This window comes from Schistocerca americana, chromosome 6 (genome assembly GCF_021461395.2).
Source record: "Schistocerca americana isolate TAMUIC-IGC-003095 chromosome 6, iqSchAmer2.1, whole genome shotgun sequence".
In the NCBI taxonomy this organism is placed as follows: domain Eukaryota; kingdom Metazoa; phylum Arthropoda; class Insecta; order Orthoptera; family Acrididae; genus Schistocerca; species Schistocerca americana.
In genome coordinates, this window is record NC_060124.1 from 229,399,091 (window position 1) to 229,414,076 (window position 14,986).

The 14,986-nt window shown below is 41.0% G+C and overlaps 1 pseudogene; it reads right to left on the reverse strand.

The window, feature by feature from the left end:
* Positions 1-833: 833 nt before the first annotated feature.
* Positions 834-951, reverse strand: LOC124620579 (annotated as a pseudogene).
* Between the last annotated feature and the right edge of the window lie 14,035 nt (positions 952-14,986).

The following is a 14,986-nucleotide window of genomic DNA, read 5'->3' on the forward strand; positions in this document are numbered from 1 at the left end:
AGTGTTGAGTGCGATCGCCACTGCCATCTGCTAATCCATATATCAAATGGGCATCTGCCACCTCTGCGTTTGTGTACTGTGCCATTGCACGATCCAAGTCTGTGATTAACTCTACATAGTAAGCCGTGTGCTTGCAACGGCCTTACTGATCGCTGGAGCAGTTGACGTTACCTGTAAACGAGCAATGACGCACGTAGCACGGCAACAGGGACATGTAAAACAAAACATTGACCATGAACAACGTAACCGGACGTCACCAACAGTGCATATTCCCATGATTCTAACTTTCTGTTGCCGGCCGGAGTGGCCGAGCGGTTCTAGGCGCTACAGTCGGGAACCGCGCGACCGCTACGATCGCAGGTTCGAATCCTGCCTCGGGCATGGATGTGTGTGATGTCCTTAGGTTAGTTAGGTTTAAGTAGTTGTAAGTCCCCTAGTGCTCAGAGCCATTTTTCTGACGTTCTGTTCTTGTGTGTTCCCCATGATTAGTGAATTGGAGCAAATGAGTTGTAACATGGAAACAAAGCGTTTCCAGGCACATGTTCATGTAAGATAATTTCTTCGTCTTAATGTGAGGAATGTGTCCTGCAATTTGTGCCGAATATTTTTGTTACAAAAGAAAAAACTCCTCCCGAACAGGCCATGAAGGCCCAACGGGACCGACAGGCCGCCGTGTCATCCTTAGCCCGTGGGCGTCACTGAATGCGGATATGGAGGGGCGTGCGGTCAGCACACCGCTCTCCCGGCTTTATGTGTGTTTCCGAGACCGGAGCCGCTACTTCTCAATCAAGTACCTCCTCAATTTGCCTCACAAGGGCTGAGTGCACCCCGCTTGCCAACAGCGCTCGGCAGACCGGATGGTCACCCATCCAGGTACTAGCTCAGCCCGACAGCGCTTAACTTCGGTGATCTGACGGGAACCGTTGTTACCACTACGGCAAGGCCGTTGGCACATTTTTGTTACACCCTGCATAAACTCAGAATGACAATCAATGGAAGAGTCCTCGCCAAAGAATTGCTCCAATTCCGTGATAGAAGCTGGAGTGTTGATTTTTCCATAGGGTCCCTATCTTGTCAACGACGAGCAAGTCAGGTAATTGGGAGGACAAAGGGAGACATTAATTTTTTCTCGTGTTCTAAAAACTCACTGAGAACAATATGTAAACGCATAAACCATTAGAAGTGAAAAAAGAAACATTCTGTATTGTACCTTTGCCCTGGTATTTTTTATGCGTAAGAAAAACCTGCTCCGAAAACTGTTCAACTATAGGCGTCAGTCAACGTTGTGTGTTACCGTAGATCGGTAGTATAGACTGAAGATTATTCTTAACCTTCTGTTTGTTCACAGGAGATTTGAGGATAATAGTTCTCTCATGAATATTTTATTTCTTCTATTCCTACTACACCACTCTTTTCGCCTACATCTACATCACGCTCCGCAAGCAGCGTGTGCGGCGTAGGGTACTTTTTGTACCACAAACTGAGCCCTGCAACCCTGTTCCACTCGCGAATAGCGCGTGGGAAGAATAATTGTCGACAAGCCTCTGTATTGGCTCTAATTTCTCGAATTTTCTCCTCGTGGCCATTACGCGAGACGTGTGTGTGTGTGTGTGTGTGTGTGTGTGTGTGTGTGTGTGTGTGTGTGTGTGTGTGTGTGTGTGTGAGGGGGGGGGGGGGGGGGAAGTAATATGTCGTGAAATTCTTCCCGGAAAATGCCCTCTCGATATTTCAATAGTAAATCTCTCCGTGATGCACAACGCCCCTCTTGTAATGTTTGCCAATGGAGTTTGTTGAGCATCTCCGTAACGCTCTCGCTTCGGCTAAACGATCCCGTGACGAAACGCGCCGCTCTACGTTGGTCTTCTCTGTAGATCTACATCTACATTTATACTCCGCAAGCCACCCAACGGTGTGTGGCGGAGGGCACTTTACGTGCCACTGTCATTACCTCCCTTTCCTGTTCCAGTCGCGTACGGTTCGCGGGAAGAACGACTGTCTGAAAGCCTCCGTGCGCGCTCTAATCTCTCTAATTTTACATTCGTGATCTCCTCGGGAGGTATAAGTAGGGGGAAGCAATATATTCGATACCTCATCCAGAAACGCACCCTCTCGAAACCTGGCGAGCAAGCTACACCGCGATGCAGAGCGCCTCTCTTGCAGAGTCTGCCACTTGAGTTTGCTAAACATCTCCGTAACGCTATCACGCTTACCAAATAACCCTGTGACGAAACGCGCCGCTCTTCTTTGGATCTTCTCTATCTCCTCCGTCAAACCGATCTGGTACGGATCCCACACTGATGAGCAATACTCAAGTATAGGTCGAACGAGTGTTTTGTAAGCCACCTCCTTTGTTGATGGACTACATTTTCTAAGCACTCTCCCAATGAATCTCAACCTGGTACCCGCCTTACCAACAATTAATTTTATATGATCATTCCACTTCAAATCGTTCCGCACGCATACTCCCAGATATTTTACAGAAGTAACTGCTACCAGTGTTTGTTCCGCTATCATATAATCATAAAATAAAGGATCCTTCTTTCTATGTATTCGCAATACATTACATTTGTCTATGTTAAGGGTCAGTTGCCACTCCCCGCACCAAGTGCCTATCCGCTGCAGATCTTCCTGCATTTCGCTACAATTTTCTAATGCTGCAACTTCTCTGTATACTACAGCATCATCCGCGAAAAGCCGCATCGAACTTCCGACACTATATGAGACAGATGAACAGTACTCAAGAATCGCTCGAACAATCGCCTTACAAGCTACTTCCTTCGTGGATGAGTTACATTTCTTTAAGATTCTTCCTATGTATCTGAGTCTGGTTACTGCATTTTCCACTATTTGTTTTATATGGTCATTCCACTTAAGGACTCTCTGGATAGCTACTTCTAGATACTGATATTTTACGGTAGATACTGTTTCCAGTGGTTTGTCATCAATAGTGCAGCTGTACAGTAGTGAATTTCTTTCTCTATGTCTGGCAATTTCCGTTCCTGTCTTCGCCATACTGTTGTACGTCCCACGCCAAGGTCATTGCGCAACAATAGTAGTACATTATGAAAAGAGAGTACATGTTCGGGTTCCCCGTAGAGAAAGTTCTGCTGCGGTATGGGTAACAGGTGCAGTGAAATGGCACCGCAGCTGGAAACGTACTCCAAAGCTCAAATACACGACACGGTACGATACTTGCGGGCAAAAAGTCTAAATTGCACACTCGCCGTCAAAATTCTGGCGATGTTTGGACCTAACGCAATGTTGCTTCCAGCAGTAGTGAACTGGCCAAGACCGCACTAAAGTGGCTGATGCTGTTCAGGAAGGAAAGTTTTCGAGCAAGCTGAAAGAATATCCGGGGGATGGTAGGGGAGGGGGGGGGGGGGGGGGGAGAGAGATTATTCCAACGATGAGGGCTCTCGAAAGGCTCCGTGATCAGGGAACAGATTTCTATCGTCGAACAAATTCAACGATTTGTAGAACGTTCCCAGCCGTGTTTACACAGACTTAGTCACCAAGTTGAAAAAAACAAGTGTTACTTATATGTGTCATCTTCAAGTTTAGTGGAACATTCAATAAAATTTACTTGGCCTGTAATACTGGTGCCTTAATGTACTGGTTTTTATGGCATCTATCCTAAAGACTGAAAAACTATACGGAAAAGTACTGTAGTGAAATATATACTACAGAAAAGAATAGAATTCCACTTACAAACAGGAGACAATATACTGAAATCTGATTTGATTTTTTAACTAAAGGAACTTTTGTTGTAAGTAACGGCACACAGCCTTGCTACGGATACATAGTGCGAGGCGTCTTAAAATGTTACACGTAAAATATTTATGTGATCCATTGAAAAGTTAAAGGGACCACACCCTACCTAACTAACCCATCTTAATTTAGGCAAGTAATTGACCCATTTCCGAAAAAAACTATTTGATGCAGGACCTTAATATTTTTATTATATGTTGAATGATGCTAATAGAGTCAACTGTACTAAAATATACTTTATCCATTTTATAATTTTTAAGAAATACTTTTTTTAAATTTATTAACCAAAAATATTAAGTTCTTTTCTGCAGAAAATATGTTTTGTGAACTTCCTAACGGGGAATATTAATGAATGTAGTACCAGATGTGGTTTTTTATGTTATGCAGAGTCTCTGAAAATTTCATTCATTTATCTATGATAGTTTCTGATATAAAGGGGCACATGTACTGAAAATTTTAGTTTGCGGGAAATTGACTTTAACGAAAAAGCTTTTGAAATTAGTTACTTACAGTTAATTAAAACTGTCCTGCTGCATATGATGGCCCTTCTTTGGCCTCTAGCAGGTCTTCCAGATTCTTTTTCACCTTCCTGGATGTTTGTCTTGCTTTCTTCGCCATATTAGATGCAGACCTATCTGCATCGTCTATCCTCATTTTATCGCAATGTTGCAGCCCAGTGATCATATTTTCAGCAGGATTAATTCCCAGCTTTTTCAGTACCCAACACTTTCCAATATTACCACAATTGAATGTAATAACAGCATCATGAACTCCTAATTTCATTGTATGCATGCCTACAAATACGGTTTTAGGAATGCGGTTCCAAATTATGGTGTTGAAACATTCATTTGGGTTCTGTGTCTGCCCATGCAGACATTTCCTTAGGTCAGAATGAGCCAAGTCTCTGAGAATAAGTTTAATTACTGTAATAATAGCAGCAGGAAGAGAATGCTGGTGAGAATAAGATTCTCCAGTTGCCTGAGCCCTATTGTGTTTGCACCACGAACTTTCTCCTGGTGGACACAATCCATGACATGGCTTATCATCATTAGAGGACTTATGGAAGAATATGGTCCAAACATTTCTCTTCATTGCCTCCAGATTTTCTTTATTTCTCCCAACTGCCTGCCCACAGTATACCTGCAAATTTTCAATCACATTTGAAAGTGTGTTGTTTACAAACAGCAGAAACAAAAGAATACCGACCGTTGCATTCCAAGGATAGCCAAAACACTCGGGAGTAAAAAAAAAAAATCCCTAACGTGCAATGTAGGGGATATAAAGATCTAAAATATATGCAGAAAAATGGGTGACAGAAAAGTGGGCGTGGCACATAAACACACGTAGTAGGAAAATACTCTTTAAATGAGCGAAAATTTTTTTTCAGCAAAATCCTTTTAAATAATACCTTAATCTATCGAAATATGATGAAAACCGAAAATCGATTTTTTTCGACCTGAACCACGGTGTGGTCCCCTAACATCTCAGAGTATCTTTGATAAACTTAAGCATGAGAAAATATTATTATTCGTGTGTGTGTCGCGTGGCGAAATATTGATGTCTCTTCGTAAGGAAACATAAATTATTTATTATTTTTCACTTCAAAATATTGTCTTTGAAATGGTAATCCATCGCCGTGAAGCGGCCTATTTGAGCCACTGAAATAATAGTCCACAAATTACGATGAATATTGCAAATGTCTTAAAGTTACTAATGTATTCATAAAACCCCTGTCAAAGATAAAATATTTATACACTCTCAGGCGTTTACTGCTTCCTTCTACGTTACTATTTCCTGCACGGGAAAAGATTATCTGCTTAAATGAAACAATAATAACTTCCTATAATATATTTTAACAATAATGAAATTATTACAGACTTACTATGGTCAATGGCCGACCGCTGGGTGCATTCCAGAACAAGAGAAACCTAATAGTGAATTCATTGTCCTTGTATAACGATTAAAAAATAAAATCTTTTCATTCTAATTACACACAACAAAGAGTTTCTTTATCATTATACAATTTCAATGCCGATCTTATCGACATTATTCTTAAACTAATTTTCGTCCCCCCCCCCCCCCCTCTTTCTTTTTTTTTTTTTTTTTTTTTTTTTTTTTTTACGCACGCCTCTATCAAAGACTTTGCGTATAGTCAAAAATATTTCAGCAAATACAAGTATTCACTTTGTTTAATGTCATCAGGTATCGGTACACTGTCATCATAATGTGTGACTTACTTTTTGAAATTCCCTTGCTCAGTGATTATTGTTGTGTCCGTGTTCTTCTCACTAGCAATAACACTCCTTTTCAATCCCTTCCTGTCTATTTTTCGATAAGGCTGAAACTTTTTTACGATATTTGCCATGTTTTCAAAGATTTGTTTATTATTAATAGAAGTGATATTAGATTGTTTCTGCTTACGGATGCAAATCGAAAATGGTCAAAGGAGGAAAAGTTTACTTTTCATCTGTAAGTACCTCAAAGTCTAATTACTGATGTCATACTGACAAGAGGCGCTTTATGTGTTGATTGGGACACAATGCAATGAAGACATAAAATAGCAGGGCTAGTTTATGTGGCTGTATACCGTATTTTTACAACTGCTAGATAGATTATGGTTGTATAGGAGCGTGCTATAAGTCAATCAATTGAATGTGTATGCATTTCGCGAGTTTTTATCTGCAGGTAGGATTTTCACATGGCACTATGAATATTACCTCTGGATTATATGGTCTCCAAATCAGCGTTCTAATTTTGAAGTGAGTCGCAAGCAGAAACTGTTGTACTAGTAACCACGACGTGGAGAATGAGTAGACACGATAAACGTTTTAGTTTCACTAAGCAAAAACAAAGATTAAATGCATTGTAAATGAGGGTTCAAAATGGTTCAAATGGCTCTGAACACTATGGAACTTAACATCTGAGGTGATCAGTTCCCTAGAACTTAGAACTACTTAAACCTAACTAACCTAAGGACATCACACACAGCCATGCCCGAAGCAGGATTCGAACCTGCCATCGTAGCGGTCGCGCGGTTCCAGACTGAAGCGCCTAGAACCGCTCGGCCACTCCGGCCGGCTATATGAGGGTAATTTCCTTCCTAAAAATATTTCGAAGTACAGTAAATTGTTGATTGTTGATTTGGTGAATGTCATACTCTAAATTCAATGTTTTGTCATGACATTTTCACTTTGGCGTACTAAGAATCCATTTCGCAATGCCGTCGAAGCATAATTTACTAAAACAGGTATTCGTCGGTACAAGAAATTTTTGGACAAAACGTAAAAATAGTGACTGCTATTCTTTCTTTATCTATAACTAAAAAATAGCCGTCTAAACCGTGATACTTGCCGCAGACAGTCAAAATGAAACTGCATTTGTCCCTTGAAAGCTTTAAGGTAAGTTAATTCCAGTTCTCCAAAGCTAATAATTACGATGCCCATGAAAAGCGTGAATAAAATCCACGGTAGTTTATAGTAGCATGTATCTACAGTAGCGATGTAATGATATCCAGAAACTGTAGAGCGCTTACGGACAAATCTTAGGTCGCATCATAGTCACGTGACTTTTGGAGTCAGCGTATGATGGCGACAAAAATTCTGTTCACCCGTCTCAGCGCTGACTCCGTAAATATTCCTTCTCTATGGCGGCACCCAGAGAAGCTGTAGTCCAAAGGAAAACAAAAGACGACCCAATGAATGAGACATGTGAATGACGGGTATCGCTCGTTTATCGCTCGTTTCACAGCAATTCGCGCAAACGCGTTGTCATTTTGACGTCGCACATTTGTAATTTGCATTATGCCGTTTCAGTGTAACGGAGGATTGAGAATTTATCACAAAGACATCATTATCATAAAATGTCACTTAATAACATATGAACGATGCAAGCCTTCAAGATAGAATGTGATAAGATAGAATTTGATAACCAGACCGGAGTTAAACATCGCTTGCTTAAGTGCTAGGGTACGATAACGAATAATGTCGTCGTTTCTGGAGTCGTAAGTTGTTGGTTCGCATCCCATTACACGCAATTTTTCATATTGGCGTTGTTGATACGGTCTGTTACTTTCTTACGAATGTAATACAAGTATTTTCTGCAATAATGGTTGTTATTTACATTCAGGCTGGTCGGAGAACGAAGGAAAAAATAAATATTTAGTGATTTCTGAGTATGTGGTTAGGCAGAAAAGACGACAGTTAAATTGCTGCGACTGAAACAAGCAATAATAAAATTCATATTCTTCCTTCTCACAAATATTTCGCTTTTTGTTTCCGAATATGTGTCGTCTTTCGAGTGTGTAGTTAAGCGCAGTAGTTAGTCTGTAGTTAGTGGGATAACATGGTAAACAATGAAGTTTCCCGTAGTAGCCGTAAGGCAAAATACTCCCCTCTCTGCTTGCTATCATCCCCTAAAATCTCATTTCGATATCTACAACTGTTTATGAAAATCAGGAATGTTGTGGATATTTCAGTTTGGCTTTATCGCTGGAGGACGTGATCGCAAATTGTGCTACATCAGATAAATTTTCTCGGGACTGGTAAGGGACAGAGATTTCCACCCAAGGCTAAGAAAAAAATTCAATATATTAGCTAAATTTTATACGGCGCAACATATTATATAATATGTACCAAACGCATGTTTCGTAGCGACTCTTATTTTTTCATTGCAAACTTTCGAATTTCGCGTGGTGTCTTCTTGTTGTTATTGTTGTGGTCTTCAGTCCTGAGACAGGTTTATTGCAGCTCTCCATGCTACTCTATCCTGTGCAAGCTTCTTCATCTCCCAGTACTTTCTGCAACCTACGTCCTTCTGAATCTGCTTAGTGTATTCATCTCTTGGTCTCCCTCTACGATTTTTACCCTCCACGCTGCCCTCCAATGCTAAATTTGTGATCCCTTGATGCCTCAGAACATGTCCTACCAACCGATCCCTTCTTCCAGTCAAGTTGTGCCACAAACTCCTCCCCTCCCCAATTTTGTTCAATACCTCCTCATTAGTTATGTGATCTACCCATCTAGTCTTCAGCATTCTTCTGTAGTACCACATTTCGAAAGCTTCTATTCTCTTCTTGTCTAAACTATTTATCGTCCATGTTTCACTTCCATACATGGCTACACTCCATACAAATACTTTCAGAAATGACTTCCTGACACTTAAACCTATACTCGATGTTAATAAATTTCTCTTCTTCAGAAACGCTTTACTTGCCATCGCCAGTCTACATTTTATATCCTCTCTACTTCGATCATCATCAGTTATTTTGCTCCCCAAAAAGCAAAACTCCTTTACTACTTTAAGTGTCTCATTTCCTAATCTAATTCCCTCAGCATCACCAGACGTAATTCGACTACATTCCATTATCCTCGTTTTTCTTTTGTTGATGTTCATCTTATACCCTCCTTTCAAGACACTGTCCATGCCGTTCAGCTGTTCTTCCAAGTCCTTTGCTGTCTCCGACAGAATTACAATGTCATCGGCGAACCTCAAAGTTTTTACTTCTCCATGGATTTTAATACCCACTCCGAATTTTTCCTTTTGTTTTCCTTTACTGCTTGCTCAATATACAGATTGAATAACATCGGGGAGAGGCTACAACCCTGTCTCACTCCCTTCCCAACCACTGCTTCCCTTTCATGTCCCTCGACTCTTATAACTGCCATCTGGCTTCTGTACAAACTGCAAATAGCCCTTCGCTCCCTGTATTTTACCGCTACCACCTTGTGAATTTGAAAGAGAGTATTCCAGTCAACATTGTCAAAAGCTTTCTCTAAGTCTACAAATGCTGGAAACGTAGGTTTGCCTTTCTTTAATCTATTTTCTAAGATACGTTGTAGGGTCAGTATTGTTTCTACCAGTTTTTCCATTCGTCTGTACAGAATTCGTGTTAGTATTTTGCAGCCGTGGCTTATTAAACTGATAGTTCGGTAATTTTCACATCTGTCAAGACCTGCTTTCTTTGGATTTGGAATTATTATATTCTTCTTGAAGTCTGAGGGTATAGTGTCTCACTTCAGTGTAAATACCACAATCATAGCCATCAACGACATGACGGGCATGTCATCATTAAGCTGACACGTAAACAAGCAAAAATGAAAAACGTTTTACCAAATGGTTTCTATAAAATCGTCTGAGAAAGATTGTAGGGCGTGCACCACGATTCTTTCGTTAAAGCGTGTCGCCGACCGACCGAAAGCAGGTGTCGGGCTTTCCTTCTGAACAAACGAATGAACTAGACCAGCGCTTTGGACGAAGATTTGTGCAGTCTTGAAGTATCTGCTGCACGCTGATCAGCGCAGCGCCACGAAACGGCATCAAGAAGGCGGTGCTCAGCGCGCCAATGCAAAGAGCGGGCAGCGCCACACCTCTAGGTAGACAGAGTTCAGCGCCCTCTGTCAACGCTGACTTTACCAGCTGCCCATAGCTGATCGGTCCCAATTCGTATGCAGACTTCGAGAGCATCATTACTAACAGGAAGATGGTAGTTAGTCTGCGTTCTGCAAATAATAATAGTCTGTAAAGTAATTGCGTGTAACAGACACCTCCTGTGGAAGTTAAGTTACCTTTCTTTTTTAGAAATAGAGTTCTGTTAATTTGAAAGTGTTCTGTACAGATCTTGGATTCCTGTCACTGGCCGTCACAGCTTCTCTCCTTCCTTGTTTGTGTCGGCGCTGACTCCCACAGTAGCCGACACGACAAACGTGGTCATTACTCATTGGCCATCGAATCCTGGGCGGACTCTATTACCCGATCTACACACGGTTCTCAAGTGGGATTCCACCCAAGCTCGTTATGCACATGACAGTATCTCGGATGGATTTCCACCCTAACTTTTTGTTTTGTTCTGTTTTAGAGTATATCACAATGGCCCACAAAAATGTGTTACCCACCCCAGAAGAACATGTAGTAGAGTTCCAAAGGCAAACGACGATGGACTGTGATAATGAACATTGTGATGAATCTTGCTGAGAGACATTGGATGGAGTATATCTGATGATGAGACCACCAATTATGAATTCGACCCTAGAAGGGATTCCTTCAAGAAGGAAAGCTACGCGGAGACAATGACAAAGAAACGAGATATTTTTTACGCAAGGGAAAGATTTAGAGATAACATGGACCAACACACATCTAAAGTCTAAATATTCCAAAATGCCTACAAGAAAAGAGTATCATTCCTCCCACTGCCTAAGCGTATTGCTAAAGGCTTGGCGGGTGGGGGAAAACTACACTACTGGCCATTAAAATTGCTACACCGCGAAGATGTGCTACAGACGCGAAATTTAACCGACAGGAAGAAGATGCTGTGATATGTAAATGATTAGCTTTTCCGAGCATTCACACAAGGGAGGCGCCGGTAGCGACACCTACAACGTGCTTACATGAGGAAAATTTCCAACCGATTTCTCACACACAAACAGCAGTTGACCGGCGTTGCCTGGTGAAACGTTGTTGTGATGCCTCGTCTAAGGAGGAGAAATGCGTACCATCACGTTTACGACTTTGATAAAGGTAGGATTGTAGCCTATCGCGATTGCTGTTTATCGTGACAACAACCATCTGCACGAACAGTTCGACGACGTTTGCAGCAGCATGGACCATCAGAACGGAGACTGTGGCTGCGGTTACCCTTGACGCTACATCACAGACAGGAGCGCCTGCGATGGTGTACTCAACGACGAACCTGGGTGCTCGAATGGCAAAACGTCATTTTTTCAGATGAATCCAGGTTATTTTTACAGCATCATGATGGTCCGTTTGGCGACATCGTGGTGAACGCACATTGGAAGCGCGTATTCGTCATCGCCATACTGGCGTATCACCCGGCGTGATGGTGTGGGGTGCCATTGGTTACCTGTCTCGGCCACCTCTTGTTCGCATTGACGGCATTTTGAACAGTGAACGTTACATTTCAGATGTGTTGCAACCCGTGGCTCTACCCTTCATTCGATCCCTGCGAAACCCTACATTTCAGTAGGATAATGCACGACCGCATGTTACAGGTCCTGTACGGGCCTTTCTGGATACTGAAAATGTTCGATTGCTGCCCTGGTCAGCACATTCTCCAGATCTCTCACCAACTGAAAACGTCTGGTCAATGGTGGCCGAGCAACTGACTCGTCACAATACGCCAGTCACTACTCTTGATGAACTGTGGTATCGTGTTGAAGCTGCATGGGCAGCTGTACCTGCACACGCCATCCTAGCTCTGTTTGACTCAATGCCCAGGCGTATCAAGGCCGTTATCACGGCCAGAGGTGGTTGTTCTGGGTACTGATATCTCAGGATCTATGCACCCAAATTGCGTGAAAATGTAATCACATGTCAGTTGTAGTATAATATATTTGTCCAATGAATACCTGTTTATCATCTGCATTTCTTCTTGGTGCAGCAATTTTAATGGCCAGTAGTGTATTTTCCTTGTTTGTAAATGAAGAAATGAATGATATATTGGAGAAACACACAAGTCAGGAAACTGAACGAATAGCCAGGCGATTCAGTTCTGTCTAATTGTATATCGCACCCTCAGGCAAACCTGAAATGAAAGCGTTTTGTGGGTTACTATGCAGAAGCGGATTACATGAAGAATTCCCTTATGAACAGCGAAGAAATGTTTATAAAAATTGACGAATCCCCCTCTCTTCGATTTACACTGACCAAATTTCTTATCCTAGATTCGACAAGGAAAAACGAGATCAAAACGAGAAATGTGAGGCCTTTCGAGGGTTTTGGACTCTTTCTTACCAATCAATGACATTCCATCTGAATACCCAACTGTAAATGAAAAGTTACTTATATTCAGAGCACAATGTCCTTTCAAAACGTTTATGCCAAAATGACCTGGCGAACATGACTTGAAAATTGTCAGCATATATGACACAAAAAATTTTATTTTTTTGGATGGAATTCCATATGTTTGGAAGGAATCAAAGAGGAAAGAACCGGTGTCTACATGCCAACGTGGCAAGTCCTACAGTTTTGTAAATCTGTAAAAAATACAAACAGAAATATCGTGACAAACAATTGGTTCACATCGTGCGAACTGGCCGATGAGGTTACTGAAATGAATCTCATTCTCGTCGGCACGTTACGTAAAAATAAATCGCAAATATCACCCTAAATGATCAGCTCCAGGAACGAACCCCCTATGACATCTCGTTTTCTCTACGACCGTGATAAAATGTTCGTTTCTTTTACATCAAAGAAAAACAAGAATGTTATTACTTTGTTATCTATGCATGATTCATCTGGAATAGACCCGAAAAAACCTGGACAAATCGAATTATACAAAATGGGAAGGGGAATTTTTCGACCATGTGTGTCATGTAAAACTCGGAATTTTTACGGAGTTCTGGATGCTGCTGGTGAGAGTGCATTTGTATTTTCAAAACTGAATCGCTCCCACACACTTAGATTCTCTAGAAGGGTCTGTGATCGATTCCCTCATAAGCCTTTGCCTTGATTTTTGGAGAAGTGAGCTTATAATTCTCGTCTATCAAGAGAACTTCGACTTCCTATGCAAAGGTATCTCGGGGAAGGTGAAAAAAAAAAAAAAAAACTCGTCGGTGTGAAGTTTGTAACGAAAATAATTGTAAAAATTGTAGAAAAGGATTTTCCTTTTGTACAAAATGTCTTTGATGTTTGTTTGGTGAACGTAAGAATGTGGTTTGTTCCAGTTGCCTTGACATGTAGCAAAATAATAATAGTACTTACTTTATTTTTGTTATTTTTGAATTATTTTGTAATACATTGTCTACCTTGTAGTACAGATGTCAAGTCAAGCGAGGAGATGAAAGCACCTAGCTGTCTGTGACTTGACACTAGTAGTTTCTTTTTTCCAACAATATCAACAAACTTTTGATTTATTAATATCAGTTATGGTACATTTAATTATGCTTAAAAATACAAATGCATTTTAGTGGGTGATATTACACCCGAGTCTGTTGCTAACGTCCTTTCATTCCACATTGTGAGCAGAGGGTTAATTAGTTGCAGCTGTTGATCGTCAGAGCAGGGTCTCAGACACTAAAATGCATTAAATAAATTAACGTTCACATATGACACAAACTTCTGAAACCTTTCTTTCCTCTTTGTGTTATTTCCTTTAAAAAATTAGCTTTTCCTGTAAACATACATATATACATCTCAGCATACGTATTTTACAATGAACGGATTCGATGGATTGGGCATTGAGTTATGCTTTTCTTAGTTTCGACCATTAAAGAGGAGACTGCAACGGTTCGCCCATGACGACCTTTGGCAGGTAATTTAAATCCTCGTACCATTCGTTAAGGAAGGGGAATGTATGGGACAATATCAGTGAACTGCCAGGCTAGGTCACAAGGATGGGGATTTCTCTTGTAGCAATAAGAGAAAAAAAACTATTGTAGGAGCTGAAACGGCGACGTCCAGTAACACTAAGGGCTTAAAAGTACCCGACCAGGACTGTGTTCGCAACGACAATGGGGCGACAATACTTCGGCCGCCGATGCTGCTGAACAGGAAATGTGAACTTGAATTATGTACGGTCAGCATTGCGTGTGTATAAGAGATCAACTGACGTAAGGCTTTTATATTGCGCCAGGCCAAGGCTCTTATTTACACTGAATGTAAACGTTTCATTTAAATGAAATAATTATATGATAGAAGGAGAATTACGTGGCGCATTGCGTGTAATATTATCTTGAAAAATATGATTGAAGTGCATTGTGGTATTTATCTTAATTATGATTCGTAGTTTGAATTTGATGAAGTGAAAGTATTTCATTGTCATCTCAGATTTGCAGTTTTACTTCATCGAGGAAAAATAATTACTAACAGCGCATAATATTTATGCTTTGGAAACGACAGAATTTCTTAGAGAATTGAAACTTTTAGTTTACGCGTACAGGGAATAACTTTAACTACAAAGGAGTCAAGTCATTGTATTTAGCGCCATCAATCTTATAAACGGTTGAGCGTGACTTTGAAGATTAATATTAGGCCCCTATAGTGGAAGATCTCATCTGCACCGGAATTTAATATTCGTTAAGCGTCCACGATCGGTTGTGTTTGAGTGGAGAGACAGTTTAAAGAGCAATCTTAATCACCCAACGATAGGTAGAACTCCACAATGGTTACTTCACACACCTCGCTACAGGAAGAAATGCCACAAGACGTTATTTTTGTATCGTCTAGGATGTCAGAGAAACTTCTAAAACTGTTCATTGCCACCACC